Source organism: Poecile atricapillus, chromosome Z, assembly GCF_030490865.1.
Source record: "Poecile atricapillus isolate bPoeAtr1 chromosome Z, bPoeAtr1.hap1, whole genome shotgun sequence".
NCBI classification, from domain to species: domain Eukaryota; kingdom Metazoa; phylum Chordata; class Aves; order Passeriformes; family Paridae; genus Poecile; species Poecile atricapillus.
The window spans coordinates 85,639,272-85,658,513 of record NC_081289.1 but is presented as its reverse complement, the minus strand read 5'-3'; the positions used below and the strand labels follow the sequence as shown (position 1 = coordinate 85,658,513).

The 19,242-nt window shown below is 39.1% G+C and overlaps 1 protein-coding gene across 3 annotated transcripts in view; it reads right to left on the bottom strand.

The window, feature by feature from the left end:
* CEMIP2 (cell migration inducing hyaluronidase 2) overlaps window positions 1-18,881 on the bottom strand; it is a 62,048-nt gene extending 43,167 nt beyond the window's left edge. The window contains exons 1-3 of one of the 3 annotated variants that reach the window (XM_058826294.1): window positions 18,460-18,881; window positions 18,296-18,367; window positions 12,433-12,550 (exon numbers count right to left, since the gene is read on the bottom strand). The gene's annotated coding sequence lies outside the window, so the exon portion shown is untranslated. Of the gene's footprint in view, window positions 1-6,658; window positions 6,875-7,536; window positions 7,962-12,432; window positions 12,551-18,295; window positions 18,368-18,459 lie in introns of those variants that run through there. The other 2 variants (XM_058826293.1, XM_058826292.1) reach the window with 2 other exon arrangements.
* Window positions 18,882-19,242: the final 361 nt, after the last annotated feature.

Below are 19,242 nucleotides of genomic sequence, written 5' to 3'. Positions count from 1 at the left end.
CCACTTCAGTACCACACATCAAGATACAGAAGTGAAAGCATGCATTATATTTACAGTGTAAGAGAAGACCTTTAGATAGAAATAATCTTCATCAGCTGGTCTAATGAAATCTTTGAGAACATAAGCCTCTTTCTGGAAGAAATTTCAAATTTATACTTTAAAACTTATATGCCTACAAACAAGTAGGGAAAGTTGGACTACATATGTTTAGGTGATATGCAAAACAAGCTATTATCTATGGATTAGAAAGGATGATGAGGTGAGGGGGAGAGGATGGTGAGAAGATTGCATTCCAAGGGAAAGAGGTAAATAGACACTGGAATAGAATTTGTTTGTGAGAATAAATACAAAATTATGGTCAAGTAAAACCACTCTAGTGTCCATGGCAGACAGCATACAGGAGAGCCATGAATTTCATTTCTACCCTCTTGTGCAGGTGTTTGGCAAATCACCATTAAGGATGAGACAAAGACCAGAGGGTATTTGTACATGAGAAATGGTTCCCTGCTCCAAAGACAACTGGGCTTTTGACCTTCACATACAGTTTATGCGAACAAGCTCTGCAGCACTCACCTGGTTTCACTTACAGAGCAGTTGATGGAGCAGATGGAGTATCTGATCTTGCAGAAAGTTTATGTACAAAATTTAAGGATTTCTGTAGTGCTGTAAACATCCATCTTACTGCAGAAACTGCAGGGACAAGTTTTTTCCTGTTTCTAGACACCAAACATCATCCTATAAGCTTCAAGAATTCTAAATTGACCAGACGACACTAAAAGGGTAAAATGGTACATGACATTTCCAGTGAATTCTATTTTCCTGTCCTTTGTTTCTTTTTGACACAGTTTATCTTTATAAATTACTTATAAACTAGGGAGGTCTGTTCTGTTTTACATTCACTGTTTAAAAAACAGCATATTCCGGTGGAGGAAACCATGTAGAAACAAGTGAATTACTAACAACTTAAATACAGCACATCCAAGAGCATACCAGGAAATATCGCATGTGCTGAAATAGGCAAAATGAATGGAATAATTTTTACTGCTCACTTTCAGAAATTAAATGTTTAATAATTTGTAAAAGAGATCAAGAATGGAAACTTGCATTTTAGTCACCCATTTGCCATTAGCTTGCTGCATGAGTCAGGGATTATTTGGGCCCCAAGCCTGTAACATGAGAAAAAGAAGTGGTCACTAGCCTCACAGGGACATTGTGAGAGTTAGTTTAGAGAACGCTTTGGCCTCAGCTCAGTGATGCATTTGAGTACAAGCCTATTTTTAAGTAAATAAATAGCTACACTTAAGTCAACAACTTTCACACGAAAGTGATGGATTTGCCACATTCACCTTAGGGAACCTGAATATGATGGTAGGGAAAAATCCACATTAAAAAAAATCAGGGAAAAGCATTTAAACTACTTCTCATACGGACAATAAGAAGTAGTGTACAGATATCTTCAGTCTCTAGAAAAACAAAAATCCTAACCAAACAGCTCCAGCTTAGGACCTCAAGGCAGAAAATATTCTGTGTAATGGTAATACACTTCAGAGAGGTAAAGCTGAGTTCTGGCACTACCTTGAATCATTGGGCCTACAATGCTCCTCCAAAGAGAGAGATAATAAGATTAGATATCTATTATTAAATTAGAAAAGCTCTTATAAATAGATTTATAAGCATATAGGAAAGTACAGAAAATATAACAGGCAGTGGGGAAAAGAATCAGATCTGATACTTAGCTTTGGTAAACCAATATATGCAAAAATACTCCTGAGTGTACACATATAATCTCTTAATCTCTTAATCAACAATAAGAAGTAGTGTACAGATATCTTCAGTCTCTAGAAAAACAAAAATCCTAACCAAACAGCTCCAGCTTAGGACCTCAAGGCAGAAAATATTCTGTGTAATGGTAATACACTTCAGAGAGGTAAAGCTGAGTTCTGGCACTACCTTGAATCATTGGGCCTACAATGCTCCTCCAAAGAGAGAGATAATAAGATTAGATATCTATTATTAAATTAGAAAAGCTCTTATAAATAGATTTATAAGCATATAGGAAAGTACAGAAAATATAACAGGCAGTGGGGAAAAGAATCAGATCTGATACTTAGCTTTGGTAAACCAATATATGCAAAAATACTCCTGAGTGTACACATATAATCTCTTAATCATCAAAGGGTTGTCATGTTTAAGTTATATTTAAAACATGAATCAGTGTAATGACACACTGTCTTCTATATCAGCATGTGAATTTATTTTTTTCATAGGCAAAGCTGTTAAGTTTTTAGAATTTTTTTCTCTAGTCCAACTCAAGCTTCAGAAAATGTTGCCCCTTATTCTGCATATTTGAAGGACTGTCTCTGCAGATTTTAACTATGCATCAACCACAAAAAAATATGCTCCTTGAAAAACTGAATTGTTGCAGCTGCACACCCGCATTCTTTTGTCTTGCCTTTGTATGAGCCAAGTTAAATGAGTCTGCATTAAAAAACAATTAAGAGCTGCAAATCACATCCAATCACATCCAGTGAGAACACAACTGTGACATCAGCACCTCTTAGCTCTTTGAACCCTCAAAGGACTCTTCAGATTGGTGATGAATGACTAAGAGAGAGACTATATGACACAGGTCCATAGAGTCAAAAGTAGCTGGTAGAATGCAAACAATATTTTATGCCTCTTCCAAGGAGTAAAAAAAAAAGCTGACACGGAAGTGTCTGAACCTGAATCAATACTATATGCTTCAGACTTCAAGAATTTACATAGGTTCAGAAAGCAACAAGGTTGCAGAAGAGAAGTCAGTAGGGGACTATTGGATCAATAACACTACCCCGAGTTTAGGAAGTCCTTGAAACACAAGCTGGAAGCAGTAGCATAACAATGTAGCTTCACCAGACAACTATTCACCACTGTCAGACATTGGGAAATTGCCTGGACGGACACCTTGCCTGATGTGACGTGGTTACTCTTCTACTGCACATTAAGACCTCATTTAACTGTTTTTCACCTTCACTTTTTCAAAATCACCTCTCTCCTCTAAGGACCAAATCCCCCCCAACTCAGCCACTGCAACTCTCTGCTGAGATCAGCAACACAAAATACACCTTTACCTGATCAACATGCCAAACTGATACGTGGTAGCTGAAATGTACAGTTTTCATTTTGCTGTAGGAACAGTGGCAATCTAGCAGAAGGGCACAGCACACACCAGTAACGCATGAGTGCACAAAGCCTTGTGAAAAGTTTCTACTGATGAGCTAATGAAGAATAACTTGACTGTATATCTGAATGCAAACCCATGGTTCTGAGTATCTCAATCACAGACCCACATGAGTGAGTTTTTGGTGAAAAAGGAACAGTGACTTAACTTACAGACTATGATATGTTTGTACAATTCTGTAAAAAAAATAAAAAAGAAAAAAATTAAAAATCTATAGTTTTCCTTTTATAAAAAACACAAACAGCATATTTGGGATATAACAAAACAGCAAAATCTCAACAGCAAAACAAAGCCCCGCAATCCAGCATTAAGTATGCATTCTGCTGAGGTGGTGGGTACACTCATATTCTGGCTTACTACAGTGAATTCCATTCTAGGAAACTCCAGGAACTCTGCACCTTACTGCCAAGTACTGCAACATCCTGCCAGGTATAGCTAGTCATCTTGAATGACTGCACCACTCTTTTTTACATGTTCTTCTTAATCCCATGTGCCAAAAAGATAGAAGAGCTACTAGCACATACCCTTCCGTTAACCTACTTCACAACAAAGCAATAAAATCAGTTACAAGTTCTAAATTATGCATTCTTTAATGCCTTCAGTATTTTCTTTCCATGTTGGCAAATGCATCATTTTTCTTCCTCACATCTTTGCTCAACTTTCCTACCCCTTTTCCACTTTCTTTCTCAGTACTACTATTCCAGGAAAATATTTCTGCAGATTTCTACACCCACATCTACAAATAATTCCCATTTGTCTTGCCAAAAATACCTCTATTAAACCAATAGTGAAATTCCTTTTGGTAAAAATAAGCTGTGAAAGTATCAAGTCTAATCACAATTTGACTCCAAACAAGAAACTGCAATTTACAACACAGACTTGAATCATGTTTTGATGCATACCATAGGTGATTCTACGGAACAGCCTTACGAATGCAAAGCATGAACCTTACTGAAAGACTTCAGATTATACTCCTACGATTTAATTTTTTAATAAACAGAAAGCAAAATTTATAGGTGACAATTTTCCCAGTAATTTCTGTCCAAAGTTTTTAGATCACTGGTGCAAACACACAGATGGTGAAGAACTGTGGGACAAGCTTCCTTGAGGTCGTGTATGATGGGGCCCATCAGCCAAGGAGCTCCTTCAGGGTGGGGCAGAGCTAGCAGAGCTGTGTCCTTACAGCTGTGGAGGCTGCAGCATCAGCCTCCAGCAGACAACAGGGACCAGGTTCCCTCTCCTCCCCGGTTCCCCCCAGCTCTGCTGCAAGACACAATCAAGAGGAGATGGAGCTCCAATCCTAGCACAGAGAGTAGTCAGAGCCTTCCCACTGGTAAAGAAGCAAACACCTCCCCTCCTATTCAACAGGTAAGATAAACAAAATTGAGTCAGTGCTCATTTTCTGCAAACAAGACTTCCACAACAAGAAGCTGAACTAACTTACCTCAAAACACACAAAAACAGTTGTCTTTTGTGTGCTAAACATATTTAAGCATGTTTAATAAAATGTTTCTGAAACACACTGGACATATAATAAAGGAAGTTAATGACTGTGCTTTGTATTTAAAGCACATTAACAGTTATCCATAATTAAAAAACATTTCTAGATCTGACTGTCCAAGGCATGCAGACATTTCTCTGCAGCCTTGGTGATATGTTGTTTTGAAGTATTTAAATAAGACTGAAAAACACCTGTCCCACTGCACCCTGTCTTTACCTAAGGAAATAAAACCTCCTAACTTCCTTTGAAGTACAAGCTACTCAAATATGTATCAACTCATATTAAAAAAAAAAAAAAAAAAAAAAAAATAAAGCTGCAAAATAACCAAGGTAGTTCCATAGCTTGTCTTCTACCTATTTTTATATTCATGCCTTAGAGGAAAAACAACATTTTTTGGTCCTCTGGTTTGTCAACTTGGAAGAAAAGTGGACTGCAGCAGTAAAAGGTAACTTCCAGTCACAGGAACAGTAACAGCTAGGAAACCTTTAGTGCATTTTATAGGGCTTTCTACACACAGGGACCACCATCTTCTACTAGTTAGTGTCTCTTTAACTAGCAACAAGTTGGACGAACAGGCTAAAAGCTCCCAGCCAATCCTCAATACCACTTTCCCCACAAAATACTGTGGGGCTAATGTGTCAATATTCGGCATTAAAAAAACCCACAGTGTGCCACTGGAAAACGTCTAACCCCATCTCAAAACAGCACACATCACAGCTCCTGTTGAGATCATACTCTGAACTCCAGAAGACCCTTTCATTTTAGCATGGACCTCACAAGACCTCTTGTCTTTGTCCTCTTCCCCTCCTTTCTTCTTCCCAAATCCCTTTGTATTTGGGGGCACTGCTTCTGCTTTACATAAAATTTATTTCCCTGGCCTCTTTGCCTAGCTCAGGCCCCCGGCATACAGTCTGCTGGATGCTATATTAGCAGAGAGAATGCAGGAGGAGCAGGCCAACAAGCTTGATTTGGCAGAAGACTTCACATTTCTGCAGGCAGTGTGCAGGATCCATACAGACAAAGCACCTCGAAGAGCTGTAGATTCCTAAGAACAAAGATGAACCTTCCTCCTCCTTACTGCTACCCATGGGTGATCTCACATCAGTAGCTAAGCTGCTGAAAATCTTTTTTCTGTGATTCAAGAAAACAGAATAATGACACACAAAAATGCAAAGTACTACTTTATCCACCCTATCACACTGTCTCTGTTGAGCCACAGCTGCTATTTTGTTTTTAGAACTACTCAGAAATATAAAATCTCTTCCCTTTTAAGGAAACCGTGTCACTAAATACACATGTAAAATACAAACAAGGGTAGTATCTTCAGCACACAGCCCTCATCTAAGCTGTGATGTAGCACAAATGCAGCATTAATCGCTGCACACCCTCTTTTCTTAGAGGGGCTGCGCTGATGTACAACTCTCATTGCTTCTTCACATGCCTCTAGGCAAGTAAAGCAGCTGTTGGATATCAGTCACCAGGACGGCATTCCACGACAGCCCGAGCACTTGAGGATGCCTATGACAAGCCAGCGAAGCCACGCCGCGATGCGGACCTGAGCCCGGTCGCTCTCCACGGCGATGCCGGCAGCATTGGACCGGGCGCGCCAACAAAGCCGCGGCCCCGTGAGCGCGGCCCCGCCGCCGCACCTGCCGCGGCCCCGCCGAGCGGCGCGAGGCCCACACCTGCCGGGCACGCGCGGCCCCCGGGCGGCTCCTCAGGGCGGCCACGCCCGCCGCCGGCTGCCGCCCGGCCCAGCCGCCGGCTGCTGCCGCCCCCGCTCCCTCCTTCTGCTCCCTCCTTCCCTCCTCTCCCGCCGGCCCCGGGAACAAAAGAGGCCAGTGCGGCGGAGCTCGGCCGGGCGGGCGCGGCGGCCCGGCCCGCGCCCCGGCCGCCCCGGCACGGCCCGGCCGCGGCCGGGCCGGGCGCGCTCTCACCTGGGCCCGGCGCGGCGGCGCGCTCGGGGCGGCGGCGGCGCGCTCAGGGCGGCGGCATAGCGCTCTCCGCCCCAGACACGGCGGGAGGCCGCCGGCTGCTCGCCAACTCCGCCGCTCCCCGCCTTCGGCTGCCGCCCTTACGCAATTGGCAGCGGCTGCAACCCCCGCGGGGCGACCCAGATCTCGGGCCCCGAGCGGAGGCGGCTGCGCCCCGCAGCCGCGGCCCCGCCTCCCGCGCTCCCACCGCCTCCGCGCCGGGGGAGGAGCGGGGCCGCCCCGCGCCGCCCGCCCGCCCCTCGCCCGGCCCGGCCCGGCCCGGCCGCACCTCCGCCCTGCGCTCCGCTGCCCGCGCCGGCCCTGGCGCGGTCCTGCCGAGCCGCAGCCCTTCCACTGCTACCCGGGACCAGGTGCCGCCTCCTGCAGCCCCCGGGCCTGGGGGGCAAGAGGAGGCAAAGAGTTACTTTGCACTCGTGCCCTACGGACCTATGGCTCTTTTCTGAGCAGCGTGGAGAAGAGCTGATTTACAGCTCAAATACTGGACAGTGTTAGATGCCGATGTCCGTGCTAAAGTAATAGTAACAAGAGGAGGAGTAATAATAATAATAATAATAATAATAATAATAATAATAGTAGTAGTAGTAGTAGTAGTTCCACAGTGTAAACGCGCAGGTGCTGCCTGGGCGGTGTGAAATGTGCGCGAGGTACGAGGGCAGCTGAAGAGCCAGGCGGCAGCGAGGGAAGGAAGACAGAGTGGGTTGTCTCCGGAGAGGCAGCGGGCAGGGATGGAGGGACACCCGGAGCTCATGAGAGGCGACAGTAGCAGAGGGCAGAGACACGAGGCGGCTGTCGGTACGTGCAGGCTGAACAAAGTTACTTACGGCGGTGTAGTCCGGGAAGTCTGACCAGGGAAAAGAGCCGACTGGAGAACCTGATTCCACTTTCTGATTTTTTTGGGTTTTTTTTAAATTTTGTTTCTAATTAAACAAAATGTTTAATTAGGTTTCTAATTTTTTTTTAAGTAAAATCAAACTAGCCCCCACAATGTTCTGAATGTCAGGGAACCCCTGCCTGTAGCTGTTACACAGCAAGGAGCATCAATTGGTGTAGACATTCAAAAGAGACTGTGAAGCCTCAGGGCACCTCAGCCTCTTAGGCTGTCAGCTTTGATGTAAATCTGACCACGGCCTTCTCTTAAGTTCGGGACCTCCCACCATTTCCGTGCAGCAAGGTTGGGCCGCACTCATTACCAATGAGCCAGTGGAAAAAAAAAAAAAAAGCACCCCGGTCGGATTCAAGATGCTTCATTGAAATGCTTCGGGAAACACAGGCATTTCCCAACATAGCTATTTCCTTGGGAATATTCCAAACAGAGGAAGTCAAAGTGATAACTCACTTGTATGTCTATGAACACTGCCCTACTAACTTTGCCTCTAGCGATTTCCTCTTTGTTTAAAGCACAGTAAGCATAGCTTTGGTGGTGTGCTTGTAGCACATGGAGACATCTAGCGCCTAAATAATAGACTGCAAATCTGCTTCATTAATCTGAAACCTGGGAGATCACAGTCGGATCCACGGCTTGCAGTATTTCTCCCCAGGAATGCTGGGTGCAGAGCACTTCTACTACAGACCATCGCACCGCTGAACAGCAGCTGCCCGTGGGCAGGGACCGCGATGGAATGAGCGGCTGCACTAGCTCAGGAGATGACTGTGACTGCAGCTCTGCTGCACAGCTTGAGCTTCAGGCCTGAGATTTACAGCAATGACTCAAGACAGAGCTTAGCCCCAAGAGGAGTTGAGACAGTTCCTAACTTGCCTTTGTCACTAAACCACAGAGAGGAAAGCCCTTAGGTGTACAAATAAGATTATTTCATCTTGGCTTTGACGGTGTATCTGTACTTCTATTCTTTCTTTGTTAGCCCAGGAGCAAGATCGTTCTAACATGTGCAATTGTAAAACTTTGCCTCTTTTCAACAAACATATGCAAACTAAATACTTACATTTGCCAATTACTGAAATTAATTTGAAGGTAAGCACTGCTTATCTACCAGAAAGATATCAGTCCAGGAACAGATAGTATTTATTTTTCTATATACTTGTCTAAAGAAAGAATACAGACTGCTGATCAACATCCTCAGCCAGAAGCTGAAAAAAACCTCATTTCAGTGATACCCAAATGCAGATGTTTTTGCCAGTACTATTACATAGGGACATAAAGTATAACATTTCTACACACTTAAATGGTCTGAAACTAAATATATTGCATTAGGTATGTGTGCGTGTAGGAGTGTACACCTGTGTATATTTTAGACAACCCACATAACACATTCTTTTCAGTCTCAGGCAGGTCACAAACACCTTTGAGCTGTAAAAGCACTAGATCATAGGACCATAGGAAAATTAAAGCTGGAAAAGACCTTTAGGATCATTAAGTCCAACTGCCAACTCAGTACTACAACAACATTCACCATTAAACCATGTCCTCAAGCACCATATCCACTATCTTTTGAACACTTCCAGGGAGAGAGACTCCATTTTGTGAAAAAAGAAAATCCAAAAATTTAATCTAAACCTCCTCTGGTGGAACTTGAAGCCATTTCCTCTTCCTGCCACTTCTTACCCAGAAGAAAAACTGACACCCACTTCACCATGACTTCCTTTCAGGTCACTGTAGCTGTAGATCTCGTACAGAATAGAATTATCACTAAACAACTATAATGCTTTTAAATTATGGATACATTTGAATAAAACAATCTCTAGATCCACTAAGTATGCAAAATATTGGACTTTGAAATTTCCTGAGTATTTGAAATCTCTCTACCAAACCCAAATGGTGCACAAAAGCATGAGTATTAGTACTAAAAAGTAATACTAAAAGTATTAGTATTAGTACTACATTTGGTATCACTTGTTTCTTCATGCTGCTTTGGTTTCAGCAGACAAAAGGTTGCTATAAAAGCATTTAAACCAAAGTTTAAAGATTACAAAAGATGGACTTGAAAGAAATGATTGATGCCATCACTGTGGTCTAATGCTTTCAAAATAAGCAAGATGGAAGCAGCTTTTGTCCTTCTGAATAAAAAGAGGTACTAGGAGAGAGGAGGGAGCAAGTTAGGAAGCAACAGGTGGGAGTAAGTATAGGCTGTTACCAGTTAAAATTATGCCCTATTCTCTCAATTCCCATGCAGATCCTTAGAAAATATTGCTGTTGGTCTATTGAGATAAGAGAGCAAATGTACCTATTTCTTTCCTTACTTAAGCCTTTCTGGCATATGTCCCAGGTACTCTGTGGTAATTCCTTTTCCGTATAGTAGCCATGTTTTAAATTGTCATAAAAAACACACAGATTTTAAATTAACTCTCTGGGAGTGTAGCACATGTGGCAAAAGAAAAGTTAAATTATTAAAATAATGCAAACATTGCCTAATCTTGGGGAAGGTTTGCTCTTGGTAAAAGCCTGATCTGACGTGGACCTACTGTGCTTCAACCAAAGGTAACAGCAGTTAACAAAATGTAGCAACAGTTTAAGGGACAAGACAAGAATGCAAAATGCATATTGGGGGAATGTAGAGGTCATTTTAAACCAAATTTAGTTGGGAGCAGATTGAGTGCATCATCTTCCCCTGCTCACTGAAGAGACAATGCCTTCTTTTTCTGTATGTCAAGACAACCCATATGCAACTCATTTACTTTTTGCAGGTTTACAAAAAAGTGTTACCTATTTCTGAGTTCTGCTAAATCCTACCTGTCATTCTCCTCTGTCACTCTTACAGGATTGTGTGATCCCAAAATTTTTACAGTGGAGAAACTTGTCAGAATTTCAAGATTCTGGGTCATATAAAGAAGAAAAACTGTTGAAAACCAACAATAAAACTTGTAATCTTTTTAGTGGCTTTTAGATTTCCTCCTCAGTAATGAAATGTTGATAGTGAACTAGCAAAATACTTTAAAAAGCTTGTGTTAATGGAGGATTATAGGTTGCACTGCAGGGTAAAAGGAGAATTAATAAATTAAGTTTATAAAAGAATAGTTGAAAATAAGTGTAAAGAACAAATAAGAATGGGAGTGGGAAGCAGATGTACATAGATGGAACACATTAAGAGGAGCACTTAATTGAGACAAAAGGAAGAAAGAAAAAGCAACAAAATCACAAAGCAGATATGAGTACCAGAAAACTGTATTTTGTCTTTTACACTTCTGTAGTGCAATTTGATAAAAGACAAAATGCAACAAAGCCATATTGCGTTAATTTTAAACATCATCAGAATAAAAGTCCCTACCAAATCAATTCATCCATTCACATTAAGAAACACAGATACTATTTTCTCATTGTGTTTAGATTTTAGTTCAACATTATTAAAAACATTTGATTATGATCATCTTCTATATTTAAAAAAATTTTCATTGGGAAAGATTCTCATGGCAGGTGTCCACCTTCCAAGCCACTTCAATATTTATTTTAATATGAATTGGGTTGACATTTATGTTGATTTTACAAGCTAAGTGCAACAGTAAATTTGCCCTGCATTTAAGGTAAATACTGATGGAAACTGATTGGTAAATGAGTGACCAGAAACATAGACATAAGGACTACTGGTTCTAGTTGCTTGTTTGGTCAATAAACATAAGCAATATATAAGCACATATACTGTTAGGCTAGTCAGATCCATGAGAGTCAAATTTGGAGTGCTGTGCTTGGAGACAAGCCACAGTCTACAGACCTTTTAACATCTTTCAGAAATTTTTTATTATGAGGCATTCCATAATCCGTGAGGCAGACAAAAAAATGTTAAATGTATAATTTTCTACAAATTGCGTGCTAGACTTTGGTCAAGACTCTTCGAAATATCTGTGATCATTTGCTTTTCATTTCGTATGCCTGGTGTATTTTGTAATTGCTTTTAAATTCATCACATAATGTTTTTGTGTGATTAATTTAAGTCCTGAATTTTTTCTTTTTTTATCATAACAGAGAATGATTTTGGTTAAAATGCCGTGAATTTTACAAGAAGAAGAGCAGAGCTTAAAGCACAGATTTCTGATTTGCATTCACATACTAGTAAGTTAGAAACATGACAAAATTGTGTTCCATTATTTTTTTAGAGTCAGAGATTGACTTCCACTGTAGAGAAATGCCTTTTAAGTGATCTGCTCTTATGATTATTTATTATGTATAATACATAATACCTGTATGTAAGCAATATATACATAATTGTAACAATTATGTATATATTATTATTTATGGTTATTATTTATGTATCTGATTGAAGAGAAATATAAATTCTTTCACACGGTGAAATGATCAGGAATAATACTTATTCAAAAAGCATTAAAACATTTGGAAAATTATAAAACTGTAATACTTCTAAATTAGTGCCAAAAGCAGATATGGGAAGTTCTAAAAACCTGTATTCCCTGGTACCTCTTTTCATCCCAAAAGAAACATATGTAGGTAGGAACACTTTGTATATTTGAACATATCAAGGGTAAACTGCAACATTAGGAATAATGTTATACCCTAAGATAACATTGTTTTCCATGGCATTAAAACCAAGTTCAGAACAGAACTCTCCATCAAACACAACAAGATACATTTCTTTCACATGATGATTTGCTAATGCAAATCTTCTTACAAAGCTTTGGGCTTGTCAATTTACATTTAGACCATAATTCTCAAAATTCCATTCTTCTATAAAAACTTGTGTTTTATTAAACACAGCAGAAACACATTTGACACATGTTTAAATAATATTGTAGAATGAGGCACTTATGCTTACCTTGTTTTGCAACAAAGCAATAACATGCATACGTAAAATCAGAGGGGGAATGTTTCCAGTAAATTTTCAGTTTTCTGCCAACACAGTGTGTCACCAAATGATGAACTGAACCTTCTTCCTTTTTGGAAGAACAAATACAAATGCAAATCACACTTACAGGAAAAGTTGGATTCCATGCATAGTATATCATCCTGACCTTTTGGGGTTTTTTTACGAAAAAGCTCAGGAACTGAAGGGTCTAATACGAATGACAGCCAAATGTAAAAACAAGAAGTATTTGTTTGCCCAAGAGAAGTTGACATGATTCTCTGAGATGCATTTGCAATCCTGCAGAACATGGTCCTTAAACATTTGGTTCAGGGTGGGATATTCAGTAATCCTAAAAATCATGCTACTTTTTAAAAATCAATTCTTTAAAACAAGAGCTTGAGGTGAAAGCACCATGATAATTTTGCAGAGGTCTCTTTACAAAAAATGTAAATTAACATTAAAATAGGACTCTCTGTACTAAAGCAGAAATTCATCTAGCAAAGTAGCCTCTTTCCAACAGTTGTTGATTACAAGAATGTATTTTAAAAATTAAGTAAATGTACATCAAAACTTGATAGACTACTTCCTCTTCTTTAAGTGACTTGCAGCTCTGTGTCACCATTGATATGCTTATTTATACCAGCTTCTATTAAAGAATCTGTTGCTTTCTGAACCATGTAAGTTCCTAACATCCATGATGTCCTGTGACAAGGAGCTCTGTAGCAACTACACCATGCATACAAGTTGCAAGAAGCATATCTTGTAACAAGAAATATCTCTTTCAGAGGTTCCACTTATCTCAAATGATACCCCATAGTTCTTACATTGGAAGAAAGTTAGTCCTTATTTAACTTTTCCATGACACTCCACCAAGTTCTCTCATGCTCATCTCTTTTGAGATAATAATAAATATATTAATGGAATATATTTATTTGTCACTTTCATGGAAACTGTTTCATATTTCAGCATCTTTATTTTCCTTTTGCCAATTTTGCTGCCCATTTTTTTAAAGAAGACAGGAAGACAATTGCAGTATCCTCCAGAATATGGGTACCTTAGACTAAAAAAAGTGCTTTCTTTTCATTGTATTTTCTCCCTAAATCATACCTAAAATATTTTTGCTTTGTTGGTCACCATTGAATACTGAGTTGATGCATTTAGCATTTCTGAACGGTAACTCTTTAGAGCCTGTAATTGTGTACATAAACTTTACTTTGGATTTCCCAACAACCTGCAAGTACCATATGCTATCACAATCACATCAGCAAGCTTTTAAGAAGGAGCTGCATTTCAGATTGTTCATGTTCTGTTCTGAACAGCAAATTCCTGTTCTGTGTCAATTGCAAAATAGGAGCCACACAAAAATTATAACCTTTGCCATAAACTAGACCTTTGAAAAAAATAGGCTATCAGTTCCCTATTGTCTTCTCAAACACTGTAATTTGATTTTAGGTAAGCAATGAGGGGAAAAAAGACAGGAAAAAAAATACCTAACACAGTATATAACATGCTGAAGGCAAGAAAATGTTCTCAGCACAAACTTGCCATTCTTTGTACATATAAGGCTACTCAGTCAGGGAAGTTCTTTTCTGCTGACCCTTTAATTTTCCTTTAAGTTCTCTTGCTACCAATCTAATGTTTCTCTCTTGCTTTCTGGTTCCACTCCCTTAGCCTATTTCCTATTTTTTTGCAGTAGAAGCACATTTACTAAGCTAGGCAGATGTACATGTTGGACTGACACCAACATTTTATAGTTAAGTCCTACCTCTGCAAAATTCCATGGAATTTTAGCTGCATAGAAAAGAGAGCACAGGAAAAAAAGAAAGAAAAAAACTACAGATAGAAACATGCTTCACGTTTGTGCAACAAACTCAGACAGGAAAAATAACTTAGACAATGATTTCTCAGCTGGAACTTCAAGCTGGGCATAGTGAAGGTTTAATATCTGTCCAAGCAATTTTCTTCATTCTGAATTAGAGCACAGACTCAAGAGAGATTAAAAATTTAACTGAAGTCAACTCCTGGGAGAAAACAATGCCAGAGCTGGGGAAGGGCGTCTAAAAGAAAAAAATCAGAATCAAGCCTCTAGAGACTCAGAGGTAATGATGGCACAGAAAAGCTCTTGATGACTTCATGCATGATAGAGACTGTCTGAAAGACTCACTTGGACAATATTTTCATAAAGCCTGGTATTTCTTACCACATATTTACACTTTTTACAAGCATAAGGAATCACCAATAGTGCTGAGTTATACAGTGATTAGACCTTTTCATGGGTCCAGACTAAAATTCATATGAGGTCAAAACAATGCAGCACCTTTCATCAGCCCCTGATACAGGGGTGAGATACATGTAGGCTTTGGACTAAACCTTCACATGTACATGGACCAGATTCATGCTGGACAGCTTGGTCAGAACAAAAAGCTATATGAGACTGGGAAAATTTCTGTCCTCTCCTTGAAGCACTCAGCACTTGGGCATAAACTCTTAGACATTTACATTTTGGCTAACGAAAAAGACAAAGAGCAGGATACAGTCATTTCCCAAACCTATCAAACCTATGGATGCCTTAAGTCAAATTTCTTGCTATGAAGAAAAGACTGTTTTATGGTTATAGGTTGCTATTTTACTTCATGTGTTATATAATTAACACTTTTTACATTACTGTTTTAAATCATACACACTACAGGAGATAAAATATAATCCTCAAGACCCAGCTTGCAGAATCCCATATTGGTCCTGCAAGGAGCAGCACCATAAATCAATGTTGAAACTCAAGGTTATTTAGTGTTGTCAGCTCTCATGACTCTCTCATTAGCTTGAAGTTTAATAACATCTGCCTTACAGTCTCTATATCCTCCTACTCTCTTTAGAATGCTATAGTTACATCAGAATCTAAGATTTCTTTTATAATTAAGTACTTTAGCTTCTGTTTTGAAGCTGGAGTTGAAATTTAACTTTTGTGTCCACTGACAGTTGACAGGAGGTAAATTAAAAGGACCAGGCTTAGGTTAGTTTGTGCTGTGGGAGATGGATAAACTCAACTTTTTGTGGTCCAACATATGTTTTCGATATATTGGATTGGTATATTAAAGAGTTTACCGGCCCTTCCTTGTTGAAAATACTCATAAACATCCTCTGTAAAACAGATCTTGTACAAAGCTTTATAGAATGCATTCTATTTATAACTAAATCTAAAAAACAGCTCTGTAGGCCTCTTTTTCCTTTTTATCTGATTGATAATGATCTAGGTCACAATGCAATAGGATCTTCCTACGACTCTGCCAGTATTGTCTCACAAACAGTACAGTCATTAAATACTACTTAAAGGATAGCAAAGACCCAACACAGGATACAGACCCTTTTATGTTTGAGTCAATTTCAACCAACACTCCAGCAGATTAAAAGAATGATGGATTTGTGTTTATGAAGTGAGTTGAAAACATGGTACGGAGGAATTGCCTGATGCCACCGTGGGGAAGCACACTGAAAACAAGCAATCTTTTCAGTCCAAGTCAATGCAACATGGTGTCTGTTTTGTAACCATTACTGTCTTTTCTAATATTCCCAGTAGGAAGGTCAGGCCCAGGAAGATTAAACACATTTTTTTGGGGATCTATCCATTCTGGCTATTAACATGACCAGTCAATGGACTGATGGACTCTTATAAGGAAACATACAAAGTCAGAAACCTCCCCCCAGACACTAAAATACAATTACATATTTGAAATAGAAGTATAAATTTGACTAAAGGGGTTAAGATAATTTGCCAGTTTTTGTGCTGGCATAAATTCCTACATTTCTAGAGCACTCAAGCCCAGCCTTTCAACTGAACTGCAGACTGCATTAGATAATCTGCTGGTAACAAAGATTTATTTGGCTAGGATGTTAAATGTAACAATGTCTGGTAATTCAGATATATGTCAGCAGAGGGCATAAAGAAGGTCAGAAAGCATTCAAATGTAAACTAACCTGAAAATACCTACAAATAATCCAAAGTTTTATCACAGTTTTGTTTCACTATCAGCATTTGCCTTTTGTTGCTGCTTCAAATTGCTTCTTCTAGACATAAGAAATGTAATTATACAAATATTAAATATAAGTGTTATGAATGCACAATCATTACATAAGTGTTGTTAAACAGGTGTAAAGAAATATTCTTTAAATACAAAGTCTATGCTTATATTCTTACAGCTCTTACCTTCCCAAAACCTTTGTTGTAAGAATTTCCACAGGAAAGCACATGGGAAAACAGCAAAACAAATTTTTTTTGGTGGGCTTACCCTTCTTAAGAAAGCCCAGTATAATTTATTATTGAAATTTTGAATGCCACACTATTTTCAAATGTATTATGTCAAACACATTTGAAAACCAAGAGCCAGCATATATAAATAAAGTTGTACTTGAAGAAATGTGTCTAATCTTATCTGTGCAACTGAAAGCATGATTGCTGGTCTAAGTCATAGGATGCACACAACTCACTGATCCGACTTTGAGAAGAAACTTAGGAAAATATAAAAAACTACATTGAATTCTCAATGTCTTTATCAAATAGCTGTAGATCTACTTTGGCTGTAACTGGACTAGAAGCTTCTGAAATCATACTCACTGCTTTCAGTAAGTTGTGTTTTTATTTTTGGAAACTCTAATTTTTTTTCCCTGTAGCTGGGAAACATAAGAAAACAGAATGTAGAAAACTCCAGTGTGGCTGAATGATTATTTCTATCAATGATTTTGACTGGTCCTACTATTTCAGCTATTTCTGAATCTGTTTTTGTGCAGTACTGTAAAACACTTATGAAGAGCTGAAGCAGCTTTGCACCTCATGATAAGGAGGCTGCCTCCTTATCACATAACCTCCTCACCAAGGCCATCAGAAATGTAACAATAGCTTTAGAGAGAGCTCATCACAAAGCTTTAGACATTGCATTAGTCCAGTGCTCTCCAAAGTATATGTGTAGCATGGAAATGTACAGCTCAGGATGTGTGCCAGACAATCCGCTGGAGTGAAGAAATACGGGTTCTAGCATTAACAAATAAATAAAATTAAAAATAAAATTAAAAATTAAAATAAAAATAAAATATTAAAATAAAATATAAAAAATTAAAATAAAATAACATTTTTCAAAATAGGGGGTGTTTGTTTCATCTTTATCTCACATTGTTTTAATTCCTATTTTGGTAAATGCTTTATAATGTACATAATACATTAATAGAATTGTATGTGTATACAATTTATGAACAAATATATATGCCTCTATTATGCGTGCATACTCCAAAAGGTCTTACTGATAGTGGGGCATGATCAAAAACTTTTGGAGGTCACAGGTCTAGCCCTAGTACAATAATAGTATCAGTGAGTAAAAGCAGAGGATATGCCATTGTTAGACATAAATTCTTTTATCACAATAAACTGATTTCCCAAGGACATATGATAAAACAAAGGAATTGGAAAAACAGAAGTAATGTAGGGTGCCCCCCCTCCCCTTTTCCGCTTCCTTTCATTTTTACATTTTCCTTCTTCCTCTCTATTTTTCATTATATTTGGCACTTCTCCATCAACTAATTGCTCCACTCTCATTTGGATTAGTCACATTTTTCTTTCAAAAAATATTTTATTTTGAAAAGACAAAAGCTTTGAGCTCCTTTGTATCTTTCTTTTAATTTTTCTTTTTTCTCATTTTGCCTAGTTCTATTAAAATCTCTCACTTCTCCCAGCATCTCCCCTTTTTCTGTCTCAGTCTGTTAGTTTTGCTTTCCACTACCTAACCACAAACTCCTTTCATCTGATCTGCAGATCCATCTTTGGGCCTTCACCAGGCCAAAGATTTACCTTAACCTTTTTTCTTTTTCCCCAGTGGAACGTCCTCTTTTCCACATCCTCCCTTTCCTGTATTTTCTTTTCCTGCAAAAAGATGGAAGAGAAATACTTAGGAGCAGATACATGCTTTTGTAGTGTTCTGTTTCCTCTGGCCTTCTGGCTACCTGTCAACCAACCTATGCTTATGAAAGCAGGAATAGCTGAACATTTGCTGCATCAAGTCCCTTCTCATCTGCGCTCCTCTGTGCCACTGTGGCATGCAGTCCCTGGAGCCTCATCCATTTCTGGCTGCAGGTTGCAAGATTTCTGAGATGGGCTTGGGAAGCACTGAGACTAGGACGGGGCAGCTAGGCAGTGCCATGGACAACAAAGAGCCTGCAGGAAGAAATGGGTGTGTGAAGCTGAGGAACAATCTAAAATCAAAGGAAGACTGGCCACATCAGTAGGTGGTGATTGCTGCAATTCCAGACTCTTACAGCAGCAAACATCACAATAAGCAATTTGGCAATATGCTTGGCATTATGATTTAATGATCAAGAGCCTTTGAAGTCTGACATTATTAATTTAGTTGGTTCTCCACTGCTGCACTTTTCAAAAAATCATTAACTTAGGTGTTTCAAGACACACAGCAGAAGAATATTCAAAAAAGGTAATGTAGATACCTATGACACTTAATGTTTTTTTCCTCCTAGAAATTTATTAGAGTTAAAAGAAAGGATCCGTACAGAAATTTTCAATGCGTATGTACTTTTTTTTTGGTCAAAAATACCATGTTGAAGTATAGTACATATCAGAAAACATTACTAACAAGTTAAAGATGACCATTTAAATCAGTTTCCAAGGTATTTGCTGGAACCTAAATTCACTGCTTTAACTATGCTAAAAAATATCTAAGTGCTTTGGAGACATGCTTTCTTCTAATAACACTTTTTCTAAAAATATTCTATCAGAGAAACAGT